Below are 10,411 nucleotides of genomic sequence, written 5' to 3' on the forward strand. Positions count from 1 at the left end.
ACAATTAAACAAAATAACTTGAATATCTAGGTCATTTATTGAGACACGATAAGTACCGTCTACTTCAATTGATTGTCTAGGGCAGCGTTTCCCAAACTTATTTTTCTGTGACCCGGTTATTTTTGTGCTTATCCTTCGTGACCCACAATTTTTTTTTGTATTCGCGGTGTGCAAGTACTTGGAAGGGGAAACAAGAAACGACCCTGCGCGAGTCGCGGAGAAATATTGCAACTATCTTAAAAATTCATATTGTCAATTGAAATTGTCAAATTGACGTATATTTCATACCTTCTGTCAATGAAGCAGAAAAATTATATATTGCTCCACAATATTGATATGATACGCAATTATTATATAAAGGTATATTTAATTAATTTTATTTTGCTTGCAGTACTGCATTTTAATAACTAATTTTATTTACTACATACAATTGTTGACGTTTTCATAACATAACCTGAATCTTATTTTTTCTTCTTATTATTTTTTTTGGACTATGGCCTTGACAATTATCCAGTAACCAGGACTAATATAATTGGCCAATATAATTAAAAGTGCGAATTTTAGTATAGAGCGTAGAAATAGGGGTCGCTTTGCCGAACTTGCACGGTCCCAATACCCTGGTATGTGTGTACAAGAAAACATATATTTAAATGTTTATTATAGTTTTGTATAATGGCAGGGGAGCAAAGTATGCTAAATGTGCAGTCACTCGAGCGCTTTGGGGACCTATTGGGTTGTGAAGAGTAGGTCCTAAAACCAAAAAAAGTTAAGTAAAGTTTTCCATTTTAGTGGGCGCTTGCCATTCTTTAATTTAATTTTCCATTTCCAACAATCGTTTTTTCCGATTATAACGCCATCTATCCATAATTCGAAAAAATGTTTCGAATAAAAGTTACTTATTTTTACGTAAGGAATTCAAATCTTCAATAAAAATGAGAGCTTCTATTTAAGATTTTAAAGTAACCCCCCACCCCACATCCATGGGGGGTCGTGTTTGGTGCCATTCGATAGATTTTTTAAAAATATTGGGCACATATTTTTTAGTTTTTCGATCTGTCATTCATTTCGCGAAATATTCGCTTTTTTCTTGTGAAACTTTGGGACTCACCCATTTCCTTACGCCCGGCTCAAATCGTCAGATTTTTTAAATATACATTCTTTTGCATGTACTTAACTTACCTTATCTTAATCTGACAATTTCGAGTTTTTTTAAGGATAGATTTTTTTCGGCCCCCCCTTAACGAACTCCCCTGTGTTAAGAGCCAATTTATGGTAGAGGTACATCTGCAGGGTACCAGGTTTCTCCCCATATGCTAATCTGACGCGCTCGAGTAACTGCAAAAATCCCCGCTTGGGCTCCCTTAGCATAATACTTTAATAATCATTAGCTCAAACAAAAATGCAATAAAACAAAATAAAAATCAAATAATTTAGCAGTTGTTTCTGGTTAACTAAAAATTCACGTTTGGATGAAAAAATATATATCCTCAGGACCTTCCAAACGTATGTATTTATTTTTTAGGAAAACCAGTATTGAAAACCCCGCGTCACACCTACAGGTCTTGTAAAACTGGGACCTTATAATTTCCAAATAAAAAATGTAGTGAAATACTTAGGATTATATCTAGATCGGAAACTGCTATGGAAAGACTGTATACATCAAATAACTAAAAAGTCTGAGAATGCTATTAACATACTGAGAGCTTTCTGTTATACCAAATGAGGAGCTGACCCAAATATTGCCTTGTTGTTTTATAGAACTATGATAAGATCAATCCTGGATTATGGTAGCCATTTGTATGGATCAGCGGCACAAACGCATTTAGATAAAATAGAAAACCAAAAAAACAAAAGCTTGAGAATATGTCTTGGATATCTCAAGTCAACTCCAATAAATATTATGGAAGCAGAAGCCGTAGAACCACCATTACAACTGAGAAGGCAACTAATTAGTAACAAGTTCATCACGAAAGCATTTTCCAAATCCGCAAGTTATATAACACTTATCCATGAACTTTCAGTTTCAGTACTCACTCAGTCGTATTGGCTAAAAAAGAAAACTCCACTTATCTGTGAAAGTTACACCACTCTTTCTCAATACAGGTTGTCACTATACACATCAAAAATCCAACCAATATTTTCAGAACGTCCACATATTCTGTTTTCTAAACAAATCAAGACATTTCAGATCGACAAACACGACCACTTTCTCGAAACGGTTAATCAACGATGGCCCGACTACAACCAGATTTACACCGATGGATCAAAACAAATTCGTACAGGCGCCACTTTTTACGATCACACCACAAAATATCACGAAGAGATCAGATTACCAGATGAGGCAACGATATATACAGCAGAAATGTTTGCAATAAGTGAAGCTCTAAAGTATATACTTAGGACTGATAGATCGAAAAGTATTATATTTACAGATAGCAAAAGTGTCGTGGAGAGACTAAAGAATATAGGTGCGTCGAAGAACTTAAATCATCTAGAAGTAGAAATATTACAGACCAATTACGAAATACGTAGCTCACAACGAAAGGTGATAATAGTTTGGATAAAAGGACATTCGGGTATTCAAGGAAATGAAATTGCCGATAAGTTTGCAAAGGCTGCGTCAGACTTAGACAGAGAGTGTATTAATCAGCGTATTCCTTATACCGATTTGAATTCCATACTTAAAATTCAGCTCAAAACCAAATGGCAAGAATTGTATAACAGCAAACAAACAGGACTAAATTACAAATCATGTCAAGTCCAGATCCCGAGGCTAAGATGGTTCCACAACCAAAACAACAGAAACTTTATTATTAACATTAACCGAATAAGAGCAAATCATGCAATGTCACCAACTTATAAATTTAAAATTGGTTTAATTGATGATTCTTCATGTTTATGTGGTGAACTGGGAGACTTAACTCATATTATACTCGGGTGTTCATTAAATAGTGCAAGCACTGATAAATTCTATAATGAAATAGTTAATAACAACATTTTTTTACCCATAAATTTAAATTGTATAATTTTCAATACGAATAATAATATATTGTATTTCTTATATAATCACACCAAGAGGTGCAAAATGAAATTGTAAATTACTAACCACATCTTTGTTAGCAATTCTGCAACTAATTATATTTTGTACGTGTGCACCGAAAAAATATAAAAAAAAAAATATAAAAAAAAAATTAAAAAAAAAAATTAAAAAAAAAAAAAAAATTAAAAAAAAATTAAAAAAAAAAATAATAATAAAAAAAAACAATAGTAAAAAAGAATATAAAGAAAAAAAAAAGCAAAATAAATTATACATATAAAAAGATAAGTAAAAATTAAATTATAAAGAAAACAAAAGAAAAATTTGCACACATTAATCTTACCTTACTAATATTTTGAGCATTGTAATCGTGAGGAAGGATGAGTTTTAAATTAAAAAAAAAAAATTAAAAACAAACAGAATTGTTATAGTTAAAGAAAAAATTGTCTGGCTAATTGGTCCCTACCAAAGCCATCAAATTAATTAAAAAAAAAAAAAACCTACAGGTCGTAACAAAAGAAATTAGAAATTTTATCGCTTTTCCTGCTAAAACTGGGTACTCCTGGCGGAAAGGCAGTCAATAATCTACCAGCATGCAGTGGTAATCATCTAAATTAGGAAGGACTGTCTCGGATTCTTCTGTCTATTGTAAATGGATTCCTTATCCATACTTTGTTGCTGTGGATGAGGGAATATTCCTTCAGATTTGCCTCCAGAATAGGTGCTCCTTGAAAGCTACTGAAATCTCATCCTACAATGAATTCACGTTATACTCTTTTTGTAGTTCTGTTAGCTTTTTAAAAGCTTTGTAATTTCCTGTTTGCGCGCGACGTGTCCTCAAATTAAGTTTTGTTGTTGCAGCTTCCACCTTCTCTTGTACTCTAAATACATTTACATTGCTGCCTTGTAATGTCATATTTACATTGTTCAAGAAGTCAAAAATATCACAAAGATAGCGGTGGCATCAATCAGAGCGCGGCCTTAAAATGCAAGATGTGAGACGGCGAGACGACGCGACCCGGCATTTTTCTTTCGTGAACCGGTACCGGGTCGCGACCCACCATTTGGGAAACGCTGGTCTAGGGGAAAATAGACAGTAAGCGAGGACCAGGCAGGAAAAGACACTCGTACCTCTAATATCTGCGGAAGTGGTTCGGGCTCACATCAGTCGAACTATTCAAAAGTGCCACAAGCAAGATCAAAATTGCCATGTTAATAGCCAACGTTCGCAACGGACAGGGCACTTTAAGAAAAACAAGAATTAAAACAATAATGTTTTAACAATAATAGATTGAATTTTTACGCAAAGTTAGAAATGGTTTAAAAAACGATTAATCCTTTACAAAAGGTATATTTTTAAAATTCCCTAAAAAGAGCTACATCACAGAACTAGTTTTCGATCGGATGACCGATCATCATCAGTGCTTACCTAACATGCGTATAATCTGATAAGATAATGCAAAGTTTTTTAAATTTTGACTACGGTTTTAAGAAGAGTTATAGGTTATACTCACGTGATCTAACATGCTAACCACCAAAATAAAATATTATAAAAATATATGGGTAAAAACCCTTTAAAATTGATCCGTCATGGAAACATAGATAAAATATGTAAACTTAAACATGGATGTTCAAAATCAAAATGAAGAGTTGAAACTAGTTAGAGCACAAAGTAAAACTGCTCTTGTTTGGATTCGCAACGAAATGGTTATTTTAAATAAATAAATAAATAAATAAATAAATAAATAAATACTTTATTTTCTTTTAGACAGACAGAGTCTGTATAGAATTAGTCAAAAGTAATACATTAAGTAAATATAACAAACAAATAAACAATTTCGCTACACAAACAAACAATGAAAATACATTTAAAATTGAAGAAATTCTTCAACCGAATAAAAAGTGTGTGTCATCAGAAATTCCTTTAAGTTTAGTTTAAAGCTTGTCAGGCTCCTACACAATTTTATATGCGCTGGTAATCTATTATAGAGTCTTTGTCCCATTATACCCGGGGACCTGCAATATATATTTCCCCTACACATTGGGGCACGCAAGGTATCTTTATATCTAGTATTCATGTTATGTATTTGCCCATTGGTTTTAAAATTTTCGAGGTTATTAAATATATATATATATATATACAAGTCTCCAGAATATAAATACAGGCCAATGGCAATATTTTGAAATTTTGAAAGTACTGCCTACAACTTGTTTTATGAGGGATACCAGCAATAGTCCGTATTATTCTTTTTTGTGCAAAAAAGACTTCATTGATATGGCAACTTGATCCCCAAAAACAAATCCCGTATCTCAAACGAGATTCGGCTTGGGCACAATAAAGCATTATTAATTGTTTCTCCGTTAATACTTGTTTTAAATTTCGAAACAAAAACGTTACTGAGTTTAACTTTGCGGCCAGCGTATCACAATGTTTCCTCCAATTAAGACATTCATCTAAATGAAGTCCTAAGAACTTTAATGATGAAACAAGTTCAATATCATTATTATTTATATTTAAGTTAATTGGATTAATACATCGTTGCCTATTATGAAACTGCATGAAAAGAGTTTTTTGGGTGTTCAACAATAAATAATTATTACAGAACCAGTTGTAAAGATCTGACAGTAAGCTGTTACATTTTGACTTCAAAGAAGTATCAGGTCCATTGACTATTACATTTATGTCGTCTGCAAATATCGTGAAATGTCCATCCGAGTTAACCGAGACAACATCGTTTACATAAATAAGAAAGAGTACAGGTCCTAAAATTGAGCCTTGCGGTACACCTATGTCAATATCGAGATAGTTGGATTTATGCGTCGCATATGATAATTTTCCTTTTTCTGTTAAGCTGACGTATTGACGACGTGCAGTTAAATATGATGTTAACCAATTTAACGCACGTCCTTGAATGCCGATATTTTTTAATTTATAAAATAAAATTTCGTGATTGACACAGTCGAAAGCCCTGCTAAGATCACAAAATATCCCAACAGGACTCTCTCCAGTATCTATTAAAGATGCGAGAGTATCATAAAAGGAATGCATTGCTGTATGGGTAGATTTTTTGGACTGGAAACCATGTTGGTTACTAACAATCACTTTATTCGTCTGTAAAAATGAGTTAAGTCTTTGTAAATAACTGTAATCAAAAATTTTTGAAAATACCGAAGAAATTGTTATTGGGCGGTAATTGTTTACTTGTTTTGGGTCACCTTTTTTATGAATTGGTAACACCTTTCCCGTTTTTATACAATCTGGAAAATTGCCATTTGAAAATGATAAATTACCTAAATATGTTAATGGCGATATTATAAACGAAACAACCTTTTTTATTAAAAAGCCAGGGATTTCATCAAAGCCCCGAGATTTTTTGTTTTTTAGTTTTTGGTTTAATAATTTGTTTAATTCTATTGTAGTGTACGGATGTAGAAGAAAGTGGACATCCAAAACAGTGTTGTTACAAGGATATGTATTATCAGGTTTGTTTGGAATTGTCGCAATTGCATCCAATGGAGCATTTTTAAAAAAATAGGTTAAATTTATTGGCTATTTCTAATGAATCTGTAATTAAGTTATCCCCGTTTGAAAGTGTTATGTTACTCTCATTTTTTTTACCTTTTGAAAAATCAGATATAATTTTCCAAGCACTTTTAGAAGGATTATCTGAGGTGCTTATTATATTTTGGTAATGGTATTTTTTGGTTAAATTTAGAAGCTTTTGATGCTCTCTTTTTTTATGTCTATAATAATCACGCAACTCTGAAAATGCTCTAGATAATGCATGCAAATTTTTTAATTGGCAACTTGATTGTCTCACCTCATTATTAACCCATTTATTACTATTTAATTTGGACTTTTTATTTATAATAGGAAAATTAATGTTAAAATGATACATAAAAATCTTAAAAAAGGTATTAAAAGCAATATTTGTATCTAGGATACCATATATTTGATTCCAGTCCTCACTTGAGATGTCATTTATAAATTTATTTATAGTAATGTCATTAAAATTTCTTTTTTGATAGAAAACACTCGACTCACCCGATATTTATTATTTTTATTATTTTTACTCATATTATGAGTATTGGGAACTAATCTTTGTTGGAATTTTACTTGATGTACGTTGTGAGATGCAACTTGATAGATCTCCCTCGGTCTTCTTAGCTCCGGCGATTTTCTGGCTTGCAAATTTTTGAAGCCACGAATGGTGTAACCTGAAGATTAGGTCTGATAAAGTTTATTTTTGGTATTGTTAATATTAAAAGTAAAACATTCTTTAGTAAATATTGTAAGTTTATCGAAATCGCATTCTTGAAGTCCATAAAACTGTCATTCATAAATACCATTAGTCTAGCGGCTATTGAAAACAGCCTACCCATCGTGAGCTTAAGCCGATTAGAGGAAGTACGGATGACCAAATTATACCTACTTTATTATCAATAATAATAAGTAAAATTTAATAAAAAATTTTGGTCTTGGTAAAAGTTATATTATTTTAAAAAGCCCTATAGGGCTACAAACATCGAACAAAACGTTTTCGCTCTAAAAAGAGCATCATCAGTGTTGCCTAAAATAAGTATAACCATATTAATTATCAAAATGTTAAACTTAAAATGATGACCAAGGTAGAAGCAAAGTTTGGTTATACTTACAAGAACATGGTGAGCCAACCAAAAAATACGAAGGTCAAAGCCTTTCAAAAATGGACTAAAAGTCACATCAAAATGCTAACATAGCAAATTCCAAAGGATGGAAATAATTCCTAAGGATACGGCCCTAGGATAACATATGACTCCCACATGAGGTAAGTGGGTCAAAGGTCATTAAGTCATTATGTTACAAGAGGTGACAGGCAACTAAGATGTGAGATTTCAAAAGCGAATCTGTCTGATGTCAAGACAACAATTGTCAATGGAACTTGAAGTATCATGAAAAGTTGGTTACACAGCTACTAAATTTATAGTTGTTTATAGTACAAGCAATGATAACAGCTAACATCAATGTGTTGGAATTATAAAAATAGAGTTAGTGAGAATAGATTATCTAGATGTAAAATAGAAGGGGGAATTTCAATACCCACGATCATCAATGAAGTGTACGTAAATTGATGAAGAAAGGTAGGCAAAACAACATACAGAGAATGTAATTTATGGTTTGTGTTATGACATTAGATAATTTATATTTGTGAACCAACACAAATGATGGGTGAGAGACTGGCTGAAAAATTAGAGACAAAATAGGGGTCGTGATATCAAATGCTGAAAAAGTTGTAAATGCAAAATCTTATTTATCAATTAATAAAATATAGATGGGTTCATCAACACAAATTTACAAGACTGAAAAGGTTGTATTAAAAGCTTGGTCCAAATTTCTTTATTATGTCCTTTTATGTTAAATAACATCTAGGGCAAAGAAAAATGAATAACTTGGATAAAAGTGTCTAAGCTACAACTAAAGTGGGGTCAGATGAAGATAAGTGTTGAGTAAGATTATTGAGTATATGAGAAAATTAAAAATTGTGTTTATTTAATTAAATTAGTAGATAAAACAGAATAAAAAGGTGGATAGATAGATGAGTTTGTGGTATAAAAAGTAAATTTGACATCACTATTGAGACTAATGAACATTATTGAGAGACTGGGGACTCCAGAGACCAGGCAACCAAACAAACCAGATGATGAATGAAAGGTTTTCTGAATGGAATAACTACTAGATGTGTGAAACTTGAAAGATTTATTGTAAAGTATTATTGGTTGATTTAGTTTAGAATGAAATAATTATGATTGGACACTAAACGAAAAACGGTTTGAAAAAGATGATGTGGAGAGAATGGGATAGATATTGAATAGATATAGTTGTGTACAAGTTGTGACAAATGGATGTTGTAGATATAGTTGAAATTGCTTTGTTTGGGAGAAGAATTTTTTTTTTTTTAAAGGATTAGATGATTATCGAAAATTGAGTGAACATGTGGATGTGAATAAGAAGAGAAAAGAAAGAAATAGAAACAATATTAAAAAATGAATAACCATTTTCATCTGGTGGGATATGCTATATGACATTAGAGTGAAAACTTAATCTTTTGCTAGCAGTTGCCGCTAGGGCATCTATGCCATTTCGTTCGTTGCGATTCGGGACTGCAAGCTGGGGTTTGTTTTGGTTGGATCAGGGAGAGCAGCATATGTGCCTCCTGATGAGAGACTAATAAGTTTCGAAACCGGTAGAGGTGCTTGCAGCACTCTCTGATTGGACTGGAATATGGTTCAGCTGTATTTTCGTTTTGCAACGAAATTGAAAATGGTTATTCATTTTTTATTTACATTTACTCTGTGTGGAGTATGAAGGGAACCAGTCTCGTTGGAACTTTACCGCGCTGAGCAGATGGGACGTGAATTGTAAATTGTAGAATTCCCTCATCTTCCTTAGTCTCAGCATCCGTATGGCTTGCAAATTGTAGAAGCCTCGGAGGTGTAACCAGAGAAGGTTCCCATTGTTTTCATTCTGGTGGGATATGCTATATGACATTAGAGTGAAAACTTAATCTTCAGAAACAATATTAGTAGATGAGAATAATTAGGAGAAATAAAGATAATATAAGAAACAGATTTATAATGTAATTTATGAGAAGAATTGACGATGTAACGGTTGAAAGTCACGATTGAAAGACACATGGCGATTAACACAATTTGGACTTCTCTGTTTCTCTTTGACTATTTCAAGGTCCTCGTAGAGGTCCAATCTCAGAAAGTTTTTATCGGGAATGTTATGTATTAGGGATACGTTATCAGGGATATTAAGAGTATGGTTGTTTTGTTTTAGATGTTGAGAGAAGGTTGATGTATTCTCTCTTTTAGTATGTTCAAGTGAACGGGAAGCAAGTGACCTACAAGTTCTCCCTATATATGTGGCATCACAATCAGAGCATTGCAATTTATAGACACCGCTACGATTCATGTAGTTAATAGGGTCTTTGGAGTTGGAAACGCACTGTCCTAAATTGCTTGATACCTTAAATGAAATTTGAATGTTATCAACTGATCTTTTAATAATATCTCTAATATCTCCAGACAAACGTTCATGATGATATGGTAAGGAAGTGTAGATGGGTTTGGTGGTCAAATCTCTGGGGAACGCAGCCTTCAAGACTCTCAGTTGTCTCTTATGGATAAGCTTGTCTATGATGTTAGGTTCGTAACCATTATTGAAGGCTATTTGTTTGAGAATGTTCAATTCTTTGTTGTAATTGGATTGTGATAGACGGGTAGTTTCTAAACGGTGTATGAAACTGTGAAATGCTGAATATTTGTGTGAAATGGGGTGATTAGATGATAGGGGTATGACATGGTCCGTGTGTGTTGGTTTCCTATAGA

This window comes from Diabrotica virgifera, chromosome 3 (genome assembly GCF_917563875.1).
Source record: "Diabrotica virgifera virgifera chromosome 3, PGI_DIABVI_V3a".
Lineage (NCBI taxonomy): Eukaryota > Metazoa > Arthropoda > Insecta > Coleoptera > Chrysomelidae > Diabrotica > Diabrotica virgifera.